This window comes from Vollenhovia emeryi, unplaced genomic scaffold, assembly GCF_000949405.1.
Source record: "Vollenhovia emeryi isolate VEMERY1.0 unplaced genomic scaffold, V.emery_V1.0 DF939230.1, whole genome shotgun sequence".
Lineage (NCBI taxonomy): Eukaryota > Metazoa > Arthropoda > Insecta > Hymenoptera > Formicidae > Vollenhovia > Vollenhovia emeryi.
The window spans coordinates 240,770-260,113 of NW_011967136.1; the positions used below are offsets into that span (position 1 = coordinate 240,770).

General features: G+C 43.0%; 1 protein-coding gene across 3 annotated transcripts in view; it reads left to right on the forward strand.

Annotated features, from left to right (window-relative positions):
* Window positions 1–19,344, forward strand: part of LOC105560441 (lachesin-like) — a 231,017-nt gene that overhangs the window by 152,545 nt on the left and 59,128 nt on the right. For all 3 annotated transcript variants that reach the window (XM_012009568.1, XM_012009567.1, XM_012009569.1), the window contains one exon: window positions 4,451–4,579. The gene's annotated coding sequence lies outside the window, so the exon portion shown is untranslated. The remainder of the gene's footprint in view (window positions 1–4,450; window positions 4,580–19,344) is intronic.

Sequence of the window (19,344 nt, forward strand, 5' to 3'; positions counted from 1 at the left end):
TCCAGCATCCCCTTAAGTCGTTTTTCAGACATGCGTGCTGTACGGGAACCCTAATTAAACATGTGGTAACCATATCGGTCTCTCCGTTCTTCATATATTAAGAATATTAAGAACGTTTAGCACATCTTTATAAATGTATAGCATCCTGTACGAAGCACTGTTTTTTTATTAGATATCCGAGTAATAAATGGCTGCTGGACACGTTTCTCTTTACGCGTAACTCACGAATCATGTAGAGTTTTAGATGCCCTACTAGGTATCATTGTATCTTGTCAATTGTGGTTTTCGCATTAAAATGCGATCCAATATTTTGACTGCAGTATTGCAAATTGCCTGGTTGAATGTGGCGAGAAGAAAAGCAATATCGCTGCGGTCCTGTCGGCCGCTTTTATTTGCAGCGGAATGCACTTTCGTGTATCGTAAAATATATATCTTCAACGTTCGGCCTTTCTGAGACATTTCAGAATATTACATTAGCAGCGGTTAGAAGAGAATCTCATTGAAATGCCGAAGCGTAGCATAAACGTAGCAAAATACCGCGATGTGCTTTCTCGCTATTAAAGCTGAAATAATATTTACGCAGTTCTTGTTCATGATACCTAATTACTCGGAATATTAAACACAAAATATCAAGAGAATGTTACGAAGCGAAATAATTTTCCGATGATGAGATACCCGAATAAAAATATATGACGCAAAACTTATAAATTACTGTTTATTTACAGCGCTTACTATAATGTTTTCATAGATTGGAAGCACTTTGCTTAAAATTTTTCGTACCGTATGTGAGTCTCGACATCACAAAAAAAAAAGTAAAAGAATTGTTCGTCGATATCAATTTTCTGTCCGCTTTCCTGTAGCAGATTTTACTGCTAAGCAGATGGAAAAGCGGACAAAGCGAGGAAAAGACTCGCGTGTAGCGGTGCGATTGTGAAAGTGTGGACTATCGGACTATGGAATCGAATGAAGAGACGTATCGACGAGAGAAAATAAAAGAGAGAAAGGCAGAGAGGGTGAGAGTAACGGTCGAGGGAAGCGCAAATATCAGGAAACGAAAAAGCGCCCGATCGAGAAATGAAAAATTGAAGATGCGTCGACGGGGAAGAAGATGACAGCGAAAATTCGTGGGGAAAATTCGAGAATGACGTATCAAAGACTCGAAAGAGAGGACGACGCCGAAGAAACCGAAGCGCGGAGCACGAAATGGAAAACGTTGAAAATTACAAAAGAGGGACAAAGCGTAAGAGAATAAAGGATGCGGGGGATAAAAACGTGCGCGGTGCAGTTAACGTTTACACGTAGTTGTTTGACTTTTAATTCTCGAACGCGATTTTCGTATTACACGAATAAAGCCCAGGCCCGGCCGGTCATATTTAGCGTTAAACGCGAATGCGAAGTAAAGGATAAGTAACGCGACGGGCAGGGGTTTAAAAAAAAAGTAGCGGGGCGAAATTCGAGGATAAAAGCGGGGTGGAGTGTAACGCGATGAAAGAATGGAAATCCACTCGCTTGACTACGAATCCCTAGCAAAAAAGGGGTAAAAACGCGGAGTAATAAAGCGAACGGTCAGCAACGGACAAAGCCGCCTATCTCAAACTCGTACGAAAATTACTCGCGTAAAATTAAATTGTAGAAATTATTAGTGATCTCTTCTAGGTTTGAAATAGAAAAAAAAACACGCGAAAGTGCATTGCGCGAAATAAGTGAAAGTATTAGTGTAGAAGTAAAATGGGAAGGCAGATGAGAGAGAGAGAGAACGGTAATAACAAAGCAGCTAGTAGGGGAAAAATACGAAGTAATAGAGAGAGAGAGAGAGAGAGAGAGAGAGAGAGAGAGAGAGAGAGAGAGAGAGAGGACGCAAAACGACTGTTTTTATCTCATAAGAGCACATAGGATGCGACTTGCTGTACATCTTAATATAATCACCGAGCATAAAGCCATATCAAAAGCAGTATGTGGAAAATTGGTTACAGGTAATTGAATGGTTTTACGGGGCCGCGCGCTATTTCGAGATGGGTCTCGCTATGGTTACTGTAACATGCGCCGTGGTAACGGTAGATATATTTATTTGTAACGCGACGCTTAATTGTAACGAGAAATGCGAACTCGACCGGGGAAGAGAGCGTTGGCATTAAGGCTAATATACATTTTGATACGCGTTATCTTGAAAATGAGACAGTTATTTAACACATTGGGGAAACGGAATGATCGAAAAATATTTAACCGTGTTGCGACATTATTTATTTTAAATCATCGAATAATTAGATTTTTCTTGATGAATTTTTAACCTTGTTTCTTTCTTTCTCAACGTCTTTATATCTAAATTATGATGTAATTAAGAGCAATCGATTTAGAGTGTCCTGATACGCGCACCTGATTGCGCCCGTCGAGGATCCTTCTGGTTTTCGAATATGAATACGTTCTTGGCACAACTAAATAACCAATTGCATTAACATCCAGCACGGTGAGCGCGGTTAATCAAGCATTCTCTTTTCATCTGCAGCTTGGCATTAAAGCGGAAAGGGAATAGGAAACAACGGTGTCAATCCCAGACTAACTTAAGTAATCCTAAATTAATCCTAAATTAGTTATAACTCATTTGGAAATCTCCCGGTTTTGAATAAGCGCTGTATCAGTGGTACATCTATTCATCGATTGATCCTGGCGTGGCATCGCGCTAGTTAATTAACTAAATGTTCTCACAATTAGCTAAATGCCCTCCCCCTGTTCGCACGAGGAATAAAATGCTACAGCTAAAAAGGGACCTTTTTAATTTTACTGCGAACGTTTTACGTTCGGCATCAAGATAAACGGTATTACAACGCGCGTACAAAATACCGTCGCGCACATCCGCACCGACTCAAGCCGTTTGAAATCAACTATATTCGATTAAAAACTTTTCAGCTTTGTACAACTCCTCCCGCGAGAGCTATCGATAGCAACATAACTAGCGAGGAGGGGTTTAATTAACACGGAGATCAGGTCGGGCAGTCGAATTGGAAATTACTGGCGCGGAGTCGCGGGTAAGGTTAATCCCCGGAAAGCCCTCGGCTCACCCCGCGAGCGAGAGTCGGGGGTTGAGATAGGGAGAAGGGGTTGAGATAAAACGAGGCGACTCTCCACGGTTCGAGACGCTCCGAATTTATACCTAGGTTGTAGCGATTTCGAATGTGCCGTGGCGACCGCCGCCTGATTCGCGTCTGTGGCAGCGATGGCGGCTTTAAATATGCCGGCGGAATCCGTCACCGCGCGCTCCATCGGAAATGCGGATGCGCCGCGTACGTGCTGATACTTTGGACAGTTTAGACGAACTCGTCGAGGGGCGCGAATGTTCGCCGCGAGTTGAAGATTTATGACCCCGATGATCTATGTGCGGTAACATCAAGCTGATTGATAGGGGAGAATCGACATTTTATTTTATTTCTACTCGTCGGACAGACGCGGTGCTTAAATTGCGGAGAACGTGCTCCGCGAGATTTTCTCGAGCAAACGTCTGAGAAAATACGGCCGAGTGGAATGCATTTAATAAATTATATTCAAAGATTTAACAAGGTGAATTTAACGTATCGACAAATTCTTTAAGACACGAAGAGTATTTTAAATACCGCGAGACGCACGGTGTATTCACGGGTTTGTGTAATGTAATTAAGGTACGAAAAATTAATCAAGATCTTTCATTCCTGCTGAAAATACAAAGGGCGACATTTAGCGATGCTACATACGGCGCAACGTTCGCTTTTTCAAGCGATTAAATTTTATGACCGACAGCTGGCTCGCCGAAAGTAAAAATTTTAGTCGGATAAACCACAAAGCTTTACCGCGGTTTGAAATGCAAGGCTTTCGGTGGCGAGAGATTCGCGTGCACGCGCCGTCGTACGCGCGTCACGCGCGTTCGAAAATATTGGGCGTGCGGTGAAGGTGCAGTCCGACCTAAATACCAGGTAGAACCGAAATTTCCGGATTAAATTTTTCGCCGGCGGATTGAGGTTTCGCGTTCGCAATTATTGAAGAACGGCATACTTAGTTTTTGCCGCTACGTGCATTACCGACGAAAGAGAGAGAAAGAGAGAGAGAGAGATTTTTAGGTCGCATGAAAGAATAACGCGCGTTCCAGACTCTGCAGAAATGTGAATCTCTCTCTCTCTAATTATCATCTATTTAATTCAGAATGTTATAAAATATCGTACGACATCGTGGCGTAAGAGAGCGCTAATACTTAACGGTATCGCGCACCAAATCTTTGGATTCGTGTAAAATTCCGCGCGGAAGTGCCGTGGTGGAAAATGTACGAAGCAAATAGGATTTGAGCTACGCTGTTGTGCAAATGATTATCGTTAATAATCGCGATTAATCACGATAGCTTTAGAGCCGCGCGCAAATGGTGTTTGCCGTTTGAACGCGTGCGTATAAATAATCTTGCTCAATGCGGGCTTGCTTTCTGTTCTCGCAGGTCAGCATGAGCAGGAAAGAGTTCTTAGCGACACACGGAACGGAGAGCTAAGAACGCATGCCTAAATTAGCCCGGGAAGCGGATAACTTGCTGGTAAGCGGCTAACGGGTCACTTCTAGGGGATAATAGGTAAGTTCAGAGCGTAAGCGCCTCGAGTATCTGCACTGCGGAGAGAGGAGATCTCGGGGAGTAGGATTTAAATATCATTTGAAACGTTGGGCGAGCGTAACCATCATTCTAATGAGAAACCTTCCGCGCCAGTCGCGCGCGCGACAGCTTAAAAATCTCGCGGACGCTCGACTAATTAGTTATCGACCGGCAAATCGCGCTCCCACGCTCGTCGATTGCTTCGCTGGCTCGAAAAACGAGACGTCGTTATCGAGCTCTCGCGTTGCGGAATGTAATTTCAAGAGTTTAATAAAGCAACAGGGGGGGGGGGAGAGGAGAGCACTCGGGACACACGCTCGCAATTTGCGAGTTCGCATAATCGATGTATCGCCGCTGGTCATATTGGAGGGATCTTGTTGCAGCGTGTGCGTTATCGCGAAGCCGTTTGCTCGCTCGCTCGCTCGCTCGTTACAGGCGTATTAACTGTATATTCATGCGTTACAGAGTACTCTAATATAGTCTAGAACTAGCGGTATCGAGATACCTATCTATTTGAGACGCGATCTGTATGCGAAATTGCGCATACAGACCGGCTATCCGCGAGAAGGCGGAATCTTTAACTAGCTGTTAATTAAAACTCAGCGTCTAAAATCCACAATTGAAATTGGCCTCTCGGCGGGCACGGCTGGACAACGAATACGCGCGCGCGCCTCGTTGGCGCAATAAATGAATTGTATAATCGCGCCGGGGGTATCGGCGATAATCGCGTTTACTCCCAGCCGCCCCGATATTTCGTGGGTTATCCGGTTTTAACTGCCGCGCATGCACGCGCACATAAACGCTGTACAAGCACCTCGCCGCAATTCGACATACACGCCGGAGTGAGTTTTGCCTGTTGTGGGCTAGCTCGTACGTACACATTTGCTGTGTGCGAGAGGGAGGCAGGGAGAGGTACAGATACGCACGCAGGCTAAATGCATCCCTCACCGGGATGAGGCGGGATGAAAGCGGTGCTCGCGGAGTCGACGATAAAGAGCGCCGAAGGGTTGGAAAAGGGAGCGCGGGAGCCAACTTTGCAGACAGTTTAAACCCCGCGCCGCGCCGCGCCGCGCCGGAAATCCGCCCACTCTGCACACGGCCCGCGAATCCGTGCGGTATACTACTTGACCGTTCGAGTGAGGTCTGAATAGCGAATATCGAAGATATTCGCGTGGAAAGTTTCGCCTGCGCGCTTCAATGAGGCCACGTGCGTTATGGGGTACAAAGTTAGCGAGCGCTGCGATGAGAGGACCCTTGGATAAAGGGGGATGTCTACCTTTATACGAACTCCGGAGCAAGACGATGGTGTAACGTATCACGGACTCCCGACGAATTAGTGTGCGTGAATAGAAATTGATTTCTCATTAACGGAGATACGAAAAGTCTCTTATAAATCTCTCCTTTTTCGTTGAACGCGTAAATATCAGCTCGCGGTTGTATCACGATACGCTCTTAAATATACTTAACATTTTTGGACGCGGAATCTTGTCACCAGAGAAGTAGCATTAATAATATCTCTTATACCTTCCGTATTTCAATTTGTAATATTAAATTTGACTCAACAGTCGCCACTGCTTCCACTCAATATGTCATTAATTTAATTAAACACCGGAGTTGAGGAAACCCACAAAGTGGGTTGAATGAAAAAATGCACTTGTTCTTTTGCTTATATTTTGTGTTAAAATAATAAATGTTTGGGAAATAAGATAGTCAATGTGGAGCAGGATGCAGGTAGCTCAATGGTTTTACATAATGTGTGAGTTTATATATCGCTTTTCCGTCCTGCGCGCCGTTACTTTCGGTCGTGCAACACAGTTTTGTTAGGTGAAACATTGTCGTCGGTAAATTTATTTGTCCAGTATATGCCGCTATCGCAATAAATTGCAATAAATTTTGCTGCACGCGATAGATAAAAGTAACGACACGTTGAGTAGGAGCAGTGACCACTCGTTGAGTCAAATTTGCAAAAAGTGCCGGAGATGATCCCCGTTCCGTTTACATTCGTCCTTCGGATATCGTTCGCCACTTGTTTGTTACAATATTACATAAATTGGCCGAGTGTATCCGCGGTGTCGTGATTGAGTGGATAATGCGAAGACTGAAATATGCTGCCCACATTTAATATGCGCGCATAATTAATGGCTATCCCAGCCGAACGAAATTTCGCTCAAGTATCGACGAGTTCGGGACCGATAATACCATGAGAGTACACCAAATAGAGATTTTAATGGCTTTCGATTTAGTTCATGCTCTTCGATCTCTCCGCCGCCGTGGAAAATACGATTTATCAATTTTCATCAGTGTGCATCAAGGGGCCTGTCGTATTTGGCAATGGGTGCACAAATTTTAGGCAATAAACGGCATTAACGGGACAATAACTTCGGCAATATTGGAAAACGAGGTTTGCTTAACAAAAAAATTTCACAATTCTGAAAAAAAAGATATAAAGGCAATGAAAGCCAGTCACGTATTTAAAATAAGAAGAGAAATCAAATAATAAATTAACATATGTAGTTAAAGATTTCACAATTCTGTTCTAAACGAAATAGGTAAAGTCTCCTATTATGAAATAGGCTCCCAATATAGGACAGCGGAGTTCCTGCTTAATTAATAGGTATCGTCTGTTGGTTCCATCATGAATTTATTGCCTTTGGAGTAAAATCTGTTTAGTGGAAAACCGATTGTTAGATCGTGTAGTCGTTGCGAAAAAAGATTTCTGATTGAATTTGCACGGTGAAAACCTGCTATCTCGTATTATTAAGAATTCAATCTCGTTATGGAGGACTTTCCTCTACAGATCTACATAGATGTAGGTGTGTATGTAGGAAATAAAGGTAATAACTGCAGAAATTTATTGCCATTTTCGGACATAGATGTGCACTTTTTTGAGGCGCGATAAACCCCTCGGTGTGCATCGGTGTGCATCGTGAAAATCTGATCGGTGAAGGAGGATATTTCACACGAGGCTTCCTCTTAACGCAAAGTACTTTCACACAACATATTCTACGTGGCTAAAAATGCGCGTGCCTTCAGTTTTGTTCGCTCAATTGCATTTGCATCTGTTATCTCTGGGAAAATTGTTTGTGGAAAATGTTTGGATAATTCCGAGACGTCCCGTGCACAAATTCATTATCGCGCTCGGCCGCGCGTTCGCGACAGTTTTGAAATTCGTAAAAATTATGATGGCCATGGATTATCGCGGGCGACAGCGCGCTGATCGACGAATTGCCGGCAAATTGAGTTCGGCCGACACGTTTTCGGGCCGCAATATTATTACGGCCCGGTCGAACTGACTGGTTTTATTGTCCGCATTAACTGCAGCGGATTTCCGGCCGACGAAGGGTAGCACCGGGAGAACGAAATAATTACCGGTATCACGCATATTTACAGCGCGCGTAAGGGCCGATGGGTTTTAACCGAAATGCGATTTTGCGCCGCGTATTTTCATCAATTTCGCGCGCATTCGAGCTGCTCGGCGGTGTGTAATAGCGTGATTGAATATCTATCGATTTATCATATAACAAAGCAGTCCCTCATGAGTTTCGAAAAAGGCAGTCACGGAATTAAATGGTATAACGAATGTCCGTTGGCTTATCGCCGGATATGTTTACAAACGGTTTTTAATTCCGGGATAATTTATAAAAATGCGAGGAATGAAGAGGTTTTGCAAAATACATTTTAAATCAAAATGAATGCGCATATCTCTCTCGTTCAAAAAGAAAAGAGAAAAACAACCCACATAGGCCCACACGTTCGTCGTATCGCAAATAACGTAACAGATGCCAATGTCGATAATAAACGCACGGTTACGATGAACACCGCTAAATTACGCTAAATTTCTTGCGGCAGCGAGACCGCTGTCAACGTTTTAATATTAGCCGTATATTTACGGCCGTACGTCGTGCGATCACGGGATTATTGTCAAAATTAAATTCCTACGGCAATAGGATATCAGTAACATTCTCACTTTTCCATTGGCAACCGCGGTATTATTGCCGGAATGAAATTTCGGCGATAATGTAATATCGGTAATATTCTCGCACTTTTCCGTCATGCACGACCGCAGATTATTATTCGGAATTAAATTTCGCCGAGTCGCTGCGCAGTCGTCGCGATACGTGCGGCTCGTCGATGGCAATCACGCATCTCGATAATATTAGAGATCCCGCGATTGATCGCGCGAACGGACGCATCGATATGCGCTGCGATTTGATTCCATATAAATTCCCTCTACTCCCGGCGCTTATCGATTCGTCGGCCAAGTAAAAAGCACAATGCGTACCGAGGGAGAAGGGGTTGTCTACTTTTACATTATTTTCTCGTCACTGAAATGAGGGTAGTGCCGCGCGACTTCCACTTGAAACATACCTCGGTTCGTGTCTTGACACTTTTAAGTATTTAATAGAATTCGTTTATCGCGATGCATCTTGCGCGAATGCAACTGCAATATTGCAGACGTAAAGAAGAAGAGGGACACAGAAAGGGAGAAAGAGAAACGATTTTTATTTAATTTATTTTATTTTATTTAACTATAAATTACAATGGTGTGCGTGCACATTAATTTTTCTTCTTCTTCTTCCTCTTAAATTAGGCCTGAAGCCTTTTTTTCCGATTAATTCGTCTCTTGCGATTGACATTAATTTTTAACGGCGTTTAATGAATAAAATATCCCGCACTGGAGTTTCTACGCGTACGGAAAAAAATCTTGCGCAAACCTGGATAAACGTCAGCTTTGCGGAGTATTTCGAATGTATGATTGTAAAAATACGTACCAATTTCACGTAATATGTTAGTCAAACACGTTAACGGCGGAGTCTCCGTAAGTTTACGCCGCGCCGTCGATGTCCTGTACGGGAAACTCCGCCGTCCTATAATTGAAGTTCGCCGACATGTACGGTAGCTAACGAGCACGTGGTTGCACTTTCCGGTCGTTCCTATCGCGTGACCCTTTCCGAACGCGTCGGCGATAACGACAAATACAAAACCTAACGGGCGCTATCGATAGCGTCAACGTCTCCCTGGCATTGTCCTCGGACACCGCAACCTTTTGACTTCGATGGACCTATGCTCTCCGGCATGACCCAAGATAACCCTTTCATCTGAATACGTTCCGCGGACTTTTGTGCGGAGCCAGTCGTCCGACAACGTCACACGAACAAAGAAACCTTTGCGTCCGCGCAAAAACACGAGTCCTCCACAAAAACGTGCGTGGAGTTCACTATTGTTTTTTGCAATTAAATTTGTCAATTTGAAAACGGAATCTACTTTTAATGGCTTTGAAATTTCAAATAACGTTAGCTTTTTATAAATAGTGAAAGTAATTATAGAAATTGTTTTCTCGATAATTACAACGTTAAACTTGCAGAGAGAAGGAGGGGGGGCAAAATAACTGCAGATAATAATTTGTCTGTCGATATTGATATAATGCCGACATGATTTTTTTATTCTTTGAATTTCGCAGCGGATCGACTGTAAAGTGGTTAGATCACGACTCGATTTCGGATTTTCATCTGATTAATACCATTGCGATAACTGCAGTAATGTAGTGATTATATCGCGACCGTAATTTCGATATTTGCACGGACCATCCGCGACTTCCAAAAGCGTGCATGTGCGGGTGTATGCGTGGCAAATATTATGCCAATAATTACACATCGCAATGATGCTTTATATTGAATTCACGTCGGTAATAACCGAAAGCATAGCTAAATTTGTACGACACACGCGCGCGCATACATTTATATTTTATTTTAACAGATAGGAAAGATCGCCGCTCTATTATTTGATTTGTCCGTAATTTTATTCGCCGAGAGTGCACTCCTTGGTCAGTTAAATATTTGACAGAATAATTTACATTTATATTTAATGTAATAATTGCGGTAACAATAAATTACGCATGTCCCCGATCGAAAACCAATCCCGGTGGTAGATCGTTAACGCAACCGATCGTCCTATCTGAAATCAGCGCGGTCTCGGAAATCGTCTCGCGTAGACGGGGAGGAGACTCGTCATCGGCGATCGCAATCACGCCGCGCCAAGTTATGGCGACAAGGCATTCAAGTTCATTCGGCCGAAATCGATCCCCATTATCGAGCGCGGGATCAAAGAGCGATACTTTGACGGACGCGCCTCAACGGGGGTAACGGGGACGACGACTCGGGGAGGACGTGTCGTTGTATTTATGGGGACGTGCAGCGTGTGTAATAGCTCCGAGGGATATAGAGTAGAACGTAACTCAGCATCAAGAGACCCGGGCCGGGTCCCGGCCGCACCATCGCCCGTAATCCCGTAGCAACACGCTCACCCCGTCGTACGCCATCATACCCTGGTGGGCCGCCGCACCACTGTCGCGCCCCATAGGTATATACCCCACGCGAGGCTACAACCGCGAACGTTCCACTTGCCAGTTACTTTGAGGTCGGGGCGCCCACCCTCTGATGCGGTGCCCACCCTTCACGCCCCGACGGATCCTTCCCCAGGCTTCCCCTGTCCACTCGGATGTGATAGCATCTTAATCGTGCTAATTCGCGCCCACCCATCACCGGCTGACGCCGGGTATACCGTGTTACCGGCCACGCCGGGATTTTGAGGCTTTAGCCTCTCGTGGCAGCATCCAAATTTAATATGGAAGCCTCGGGACGGTCGGTGCACTCGTCCACATCAATCGTAAAACCCGGGCCTTTTTTTCCTCCGTTTTATTTTCGTTATTGTGAGAGTATCTTTAATATGCTATCGCGGATCCACTATCGCGCCTGAAAATTGTTCCAGCAAGAGTAATTTATTTATTCTCCAACTGATTCTAAAACTACCTTGTAATGTTCTGTTTCAATGGCGTGTACGTCGCCATTTTCAGTGTCATTTCGGAAATACCTGATCCATGAAAAATTTCGTTCTTTTGTCTAGGGAAGAAGAATATATTTGAATTGAGCTGATTTATTTCGAGATATATGCGGCTTGAATTATTTGTCTCTTAACATTAATTTTAAAAGATAACTGCAGATGTCTGTGAACACGTGTCTGAAATAGTCCGGAAATATTATAATTGTAATATATTCGCGAAATTATAACGCTAATTATATTTATTATTTAAGAACCCGAAATAACTCACTGAAACTGCTGGACTTTAGTAATCGAGATTTGCCCTATATATACACATTCGACAAGATAAATCCCTGAAATAAACAGTCGATAAAACAACACTTCCGATATTATTCTGCAGAAGTACTAGAATCAAAATCGACGACAAAATGACAAAGCAGGATAAACTGCGAAGCTTAACGTACAATGGCCCCTCGCATTTAATCGAAAACAGTGTGACAACCAAATACGGACATATTGGGCGTAATAAATTATTCATATATAATAATAGAGTGTAATCAGTATTTTGATACAAGATTAAATTTCATATTTGACAACAGGGGATGTTTGCGTGAGGAAAAAGCTAACTTTTTGACATGAAATTTAATATAAAAAACCAATATATTCGCCCGTCGTAGCATAATTTAGCTAACGAATAATATGATAGTACGATAAGGAAAAATAGGCCATAATTAAAAAATTAATAAAATTTGTCTAGCTCAAATGTGATAAACACAAATTTGAAGGAATAAAGGACTAAAGAGCCGTGACAGAGTGTTAGTGTCTAAATATTTCATTCTAAATTTATTGCGAAAAAATATCCCCTCAGCCAGGGTTTGAACCTGGACTTCCCTCTCGCTAGGCGGGCGTCTCAACTAATTCGACCACCGACGCATATGGAAATATTCGTCGCAATAAACAGTCTAATGTTGATTCCCGAATGCCACCTATCGTGACAGTATTCGAAAACGAAAACTGCGCGCCGACTTAAATCGTCAGTTTTAAAACGCAGTACAATCATCCCTACAATGTATCCCCTTTATTGCCCTCCCACCCGATCAAATAATTAAATGAAAGTATGAAACGCGTGTTACGTCCGCGTAAATTAACAAATTAATAAAATTCGTATGGCTCAAATGCGATAAACACACATTTATATATTAAAAATAATTGTTAAAGAAAATTATGCCTTGTTAATCACAGCCGGTATTTTTTTGCATGAAATTTTTTCCTTAAAGATTGTAGTAATCTTTAGCAATTATTTATTACAATATAATTACTTTTGTAAATCATATAAAAGAACATATTTGAAATAATTAAATACACCTTTATTCTGTTTATCTATGGCAAAGAATTGCGTACTACGAGAGATTCGTTTTCTCTATTTGTTTGAAAAATTCTCATCTTGTTTGCCACATCCGTTTTTCGTTACTACTACGCGTAGTGTAAACGCAAAAGTTCCCCATGATTCTATATTATCTTCTCATTGAATGAAAGTTAGAAATCGGCATAAGAATGGAAACTTTGCTCTCCAGAAAGTTGTCCAAAGTCGGCACTGAATATCGGCTTTCGGGACTCTTTACCATTGTTCAAGAAATCGAAGATCGCGTACCTACTATATTTAAAGTGAATTACAGCTGCATAGGATTTAAAGACTTCATCAACTATTTTCAATCAACATATACTTCTTGTAATCCGACTAAGAAAATAATGTCCGATAATGACTGAAAAGTTTGAGAATTTTGTCATAATTAAACGCTACAAATTTTGCATAATTTTTTAATGCACTGTTTAATAGACAACGGACTGACGATGTAGAAACTTAAAGGATATTAAACTGAAAACAAATTGTCTGTATATAATATAATGGCCTGTTCTCATTTTATGCTCTGGGAAGAAAAAGACAGCAACCCGTTTTGGGGCCCACAATTAGTAATCGAATTATTTGGATTGTTCGTAACTCTAATCTTTTACGAATTTTACCCCGCGTAACTAAAAGTCGCAATTAGCTATTCTATCTATATCCAAGATTTTTAAGTAATACTAATTAATTCTCTCAATTAGTTCTGTCAATATTCAATAACGCAAAGATAATTTTCAAGAGGCACTAACCGAAATGTTAAGTTACTTAACTACAAAAAAAACGGTCAAAATTTTTCCCAGAGTGGAGTTACGAACAATCCAAATAATTCGATTACTAATTGTGGCCCCCAAAATGAGTTGCTAACTTTTTTTCCCCAGAGTGACAGATTTTTTCATTCTGGTGGCTTCCTATTTTTGATATTTAAAAAATTCTTTAAAAAATAACATAAAATTCGATTCGTACCGATCGCGCTCGTCAAACGCTCAATGCCTTATAAAATCTTGTAAAAGTTACTTAACGCGAGATTCTTCAGTAGGGGTGATAGCGCCATTCGAAAATAACTCGACCTGCTTCGGGGGTGGGCTCGTCGTCGGCGGCAATGCGAACTTCGGTAATTATCGCCGACGTAATGTCTTTACCGAAGTGCCGAACCTAAAAGCATCGTGAAGCATCCGTCCGGAAAGTATGAAGTAAGGGAGGCTGTAACTAAATCGCCTTACGGCTCGCTACGAATGATGTTCGGGCGTAACGTAAGTACCGACGACAGCTCGGTAAATCCGATACGGCGAACATTATCCTTCGGGAGTCGTCTTACTTCGCGTTAACCTCGATCCACGAAAGGATCACACGAGTGCTTCGTGAAACACGTTGGTAACACAGAGCATGGACTCTCTATCTCTCGGAGAAAACGTAAACGTTTACAGCTTGACTTCGCGGGCGAGGGCGAAAAATTCCGTGATATAATACTTCTCTCGCTGCCGCAGAAAATGATTCCGCGGCTTGATTCCGTCTAAATCGGGGTATTTAGTTTCTGCGACTTTTGAATTTTACACCGTGAAATTACGTTTGATTTCTTGACTAACGGCAACGATTATGTAATATTATATTGACGTAGGATCCTTGTGTGACGGATCTTTGTTAAAATAATATATTAGAGCACATTTATTTTTCACACCGCATGAAATTTTAATGGCAAGTTCTTTGATGAATATGCAGTCTCCTTAGCGAAAATAGGAGCTCATCGTTTATCCCAACTTTCCAAATTTTAATTTTAAATATCTTGGCGCAACTAAGTCTTAGATGAAATCTTTGTCGCGGCAAAATTCACTTAAGATTATCTGAAAAACAAGACTATTTACCTGGAGTCTTGGAGCATAATTCGCAAAAATGTAATTTTCAGTGTGAATATTTCTACAATGAAATTATTCTTTGCTGCGAAGGAAAGTCGGATGCAGTTAATAAATGTATTATTAATTGTGCGAGATTTCTCTTATATTCGAAACTAATGTAATATGATACCATATTCTGATGTAACGTATATTACAATAATTAAAACAGAGAACACGTAGTCAACCCAACTGGCATATTCCTTTATCTAGCAAATACAACGTTTCGACCCTATTTTGGGTCCTTTTTAAGTACTACTGCGAATCAACAAAAAATATGAAATTAAAATTATTTATTAGTTATCGAGTAAAACGAAGGGAGGTAAATTAACGAACCAAAGTGAGTCATCGTCGTCCATAAGACAGGGTCAAATTATAAAAATACAAGCACTCTGAACACTGTGGACGCTCGATTCGAACTAATTCGTAGGTACGTCGAAAAACAAAACAAGATTTTTACATTAGATATCGCATGAACAGCACGCGATTACATTTCCTAAATTTCTTCATTCTACTTCATTTAACAAATCCATTATGCAGCGTAAAATGTATGCAGGAATATTCATCGACACTTATATATAATCGCATCGAATATTTGCACATAGCGCCTTAGAAATTCATTGCTAGAATATGGAGTTGTCGATGGAACATCGAATATGCAGACGCGATGAAATTATTATAAAAGTTAGTCGAGAGAGGCCGGCGAAGAGAATTTCTGCCACTTCAGCGCGACTGTCGCTGAAACTTTCCGTGAAATAGATGTTTGGATAACTTTAAGGAGGAGGCCGACCCGGCGCCACGAAATAACGTGTGCGAAGTTTGTTCCCATCTGCTTGAAAAGACGTTTAGTCGTGCCTTTTTACCCTGCCATTTAATGCCAACGATATTTTCGTACCCGCGTGCATCGCCAGTATTTTTTAAAATAGTCGCCTGTTTAAAATTTCACGTCAGAGAGTACGCGAGACTGCGTTAACAAGATCATTTTGACATCCCTTTAGGGAAAAATTTTATATACTACCATCAGCTTCCATTTAGTATTTTTAGGAGGTAAATTAAAAGATACTTAATATTTTTTATCAAAGTTATGAGCGAGAAAAGAAATGGAGCTGAAACAAACTTTTGCTACAACGAATTTCAACGAGCTTACAGATTGAGCTTATTCTATCGCGGTTTCATTATGTCGAATAATTGCTCTCCAGATCGGATTTGGAATCAATCGAATCTTCTTTTCCACCTGCGTTTGTTACAAGGAAAGTTTCCCCGCATAAAGAAAAGCCCATCGATAATCTTCGCTCTTTAAAATTCCTCGAAAGGAGCGGGCGTTCGCATCAACGCCACGTTAAAGGAAATTTTCCGCGGATAACATCGTAAGGAATTCTTTATCGGTCCAAGTTTGACGCAAGAATTTATGACTTTGCCGCAGGTAGAAAAAAAAGGGGAAAGATACCGAGCGATCGGTTGTCGGTCCTCGGAGCGCGAACTTCTGCCAGCGGCGTCGTCAACACTTGGTCGCGGCAGCGTCTCGCGCGCGCGGCGAATGGCGCTCATTGTTTTTCGAATATCCTTAACTTTTCTTTTTATTACACGTAATTGCACACATCGCGTTGTCCGGCGCACGGAGCGTGCCCACTTTAATTAACCGGCGGCTTCTCATTCAGTTAAATTGATAAACTCGTCTCCGCCACGGCGAAATTTTAAGTACTCGTAGAGTACGAGCGTTGAACCAGTTTGACGTGATTATCAAGCGGTTCGCGAAGCTAACGAATCTACTCTCGCAGATGCGAAAATAGTGGGACAGACGGGAAGGGCAGGGGAGGCACGGGGACCACCTTCGTCCCGATAAATCATCCCCGGGAAAAACTTGCGGGTCACTCCGGCTTTAACGGGGAAACGTGGTCCACTTGCTATGCGAGCGGCGCGCGGCGCGCGCGCACCGTGATATTCCTTGCATAATTATTACCGTGTCGGCTCTCGCGGAGGGGGAGGGGGCCGGAGGAGGAGGTGGTGGAGGAGGAGGAGGAGGAGGAAAATGGGGGTGGGAGCAGGAGGGATTTCTTATCTATTCCTGACTGGAATACAGGATGGCGAGTCACGTCCGAAGGATTTTTACGTCACGTGCCGGCCGCTCCCGTGTGCCCGGCACTCGCGAGAGATGGATCTCCTCTCCTCTCCGCGAAGAGGAGAAGAATCAATTCGCGGGGGCAGCCGAGCGGCATGATACGCCGAGACGAGGCCGTGGCGTGCGTATGGCAGGGTGAAGGGCCGCGGTATTTCTCCCCCTCTTCCAATAGGCACTCCATTTTCCCGAGCGCGGCGTGTTCGCCTCGCGGATCACGCCATGCGTGGAGTTGATAATGAAATTTTTAGAAGCCGATCCCCCCGGCGCGACTCGAAATACGATTTCGAAGATCTGAGGATTCGCGCGGGATGAATTCGACACAGCTGGGGAAAAAAATCCGGAAATTTGTGCGAGGTGGTGTTTCGCATTTCAATTTTAATTGCACGCGGAAATAGTACGTCAGTAGTAATTGATTATTTGCACGTAGTTGGCGATGGAGAACGGACTCACGAGGTGTCGATCTGACAACGTCAGGCAGGTGAAATTAGAAAGACACGCGAGAGTGTGCGTAATTGAGTGATGATTAGCCACGATGGACATTGGAGAACCGAGAAATCATAATGCAGTTATCTTGTTCGCAACACAGCACCGAACGATGATCATATTTGGGACCAAACGAAAATTCCTATATTAATTTTATTTACTCCGCTCTTTTTTTAAGTATGCTTTTGTTTTTTTCTGCAGGTTTCTAGTTTCTATTTTCATACGTTTCTTTTTTGTCAAGCTGTCTGCTACCATCGACCTGACGGAGGAAAATTAATTAAATTAATTAAACAGTAGCCCAATCGCCATTTCGTGTCTCAAACATCTCGAAAGAATCGGAGGATCGACGCGCAAGTGTCTCGAGTTCGATTTCAGCTTATTGGTAAATTTCCATAATGAGTTTCCTAAAAATCGCGTACTCGTCCACTTTCTTGCCCGTGTATCGCGTTTCACGTTTCCCGAAGAGAATGGCTCTCTCATCGGGCAGGATCAGTGGCTTCGGAAACCCCAGGATTACGATTCTCTGAATCCATTCGCGACACTCGAAATGCCCTCCTGTCGGAAATGCGAGGGCGAACGCTTCTAAAGCGGCCAACTTTCGAAATTGTGTAAAACACGACGCGAAATAACAGTCGTGAAAGGGGCTTCCGGACTTTGGATCAACCCTATCGAATGCTGTTAATGCACACGTTGATGCTTGAATTGTCGAATTCTCTATTAAATCTCCTTTGGGGCGTATACGTGTTATCTGTGTAAACAGTTACGCTCGCACTGTCCTCTTGGAAAAGTTGTTATCTCCTCTCTTTTAGCTCCTTAGAGAAAAAGATCTGATTGCGAAATTGCAAGCCGCATTTAAGATGTCTTATTAATGATTCTGCGAAAGTTGCGCGTCTCCGGGCGAAAAGATTGGAGAAAGCCGCGATGCTATCTAAGAGAGTGACACGCAGTCGCTGTTGTCGCTGCCAGCCGCAGCGGCTTCATCCGAGACGGGAATATCGAGTTTACCGCCCGTGTCACGGCACGTGGCCTTCCGTCGAGACGAACATCGCGAAGTTTGCCCGTCATTTTATGCGGTACACAGGAGCCCGCGGAAAATAATTAACGGCGCTGGATGGAGAGGATCGCGTGCGCCGCGTGCTCGGAGTAAGAATATCAGCCGCGCTTCCCGTGCGGAAATGGTTGGAACGGTTCAAGAACGTTAACGGAAAGGGATATTTGGAGTCTGACGGCGGCGGTTTATTCGCGCGGAATTTTCCCCAGCAGCCTCCGTAAATTTGTATTCGGTCCGAGATAAACGCGGGCTTCCCGAGGATTCAAACATTAGCGAGCTAAATAACTTCTCTATCAAGAAATAGCTAAACGGCGGATTATAGGGACCGCAAGCATTTTATTTCTTCTCGCGAATTTCCCTTGTTCGAAACGCTGTTGAAGCGGCTTCCGAGCCGCGGGTAAGATATTAACGGATAAATCTCAGATCTTGATTCATGACAGTCCCGGTGTGTTCCCGTAAAATTGCTTTTCGTGACGTTGACAATGCACGTTAGAGATGTAGGTCGATGATCGAGCCGCGAAAAATTCGGCGGGGAAAATTAACGCGGCGCCGTCTTTTTCACGGCGCGACGTTTTGGTGCATGCGGGTCGTAAATTTTGGCGGATCGACGCGCTGCGTTTTCGCACCTTGTTTATTTTTTTTTTTTTCGACGCCGACGAAATTTACAACCGAGGCTGTAAAGCTTTACGCGGTAATGTGTGAGTGTGATGCGCTTGCATTTCGCGGCGGGGCGCCTCCAGCACTTGAAACACTCATTTGAAAAATGAAGTTTACGGCGCATATTTTTTGCGGTGTAAACGTGGCTCGCGCGTGTCAAGCATGGAAACGTAGTTTTCCCTCTGGTTGCCATTTTCTCTTCTGAAAACTTATTGTTAAATTTGATCTCTAACACAGATTGTCATTGAAAAATTTTATGTTGGACGTCACGCGAAATAATTTAAAGACGACACTCGATGAATTTTTTTTTCTTTGAATATCGTCTCCGTA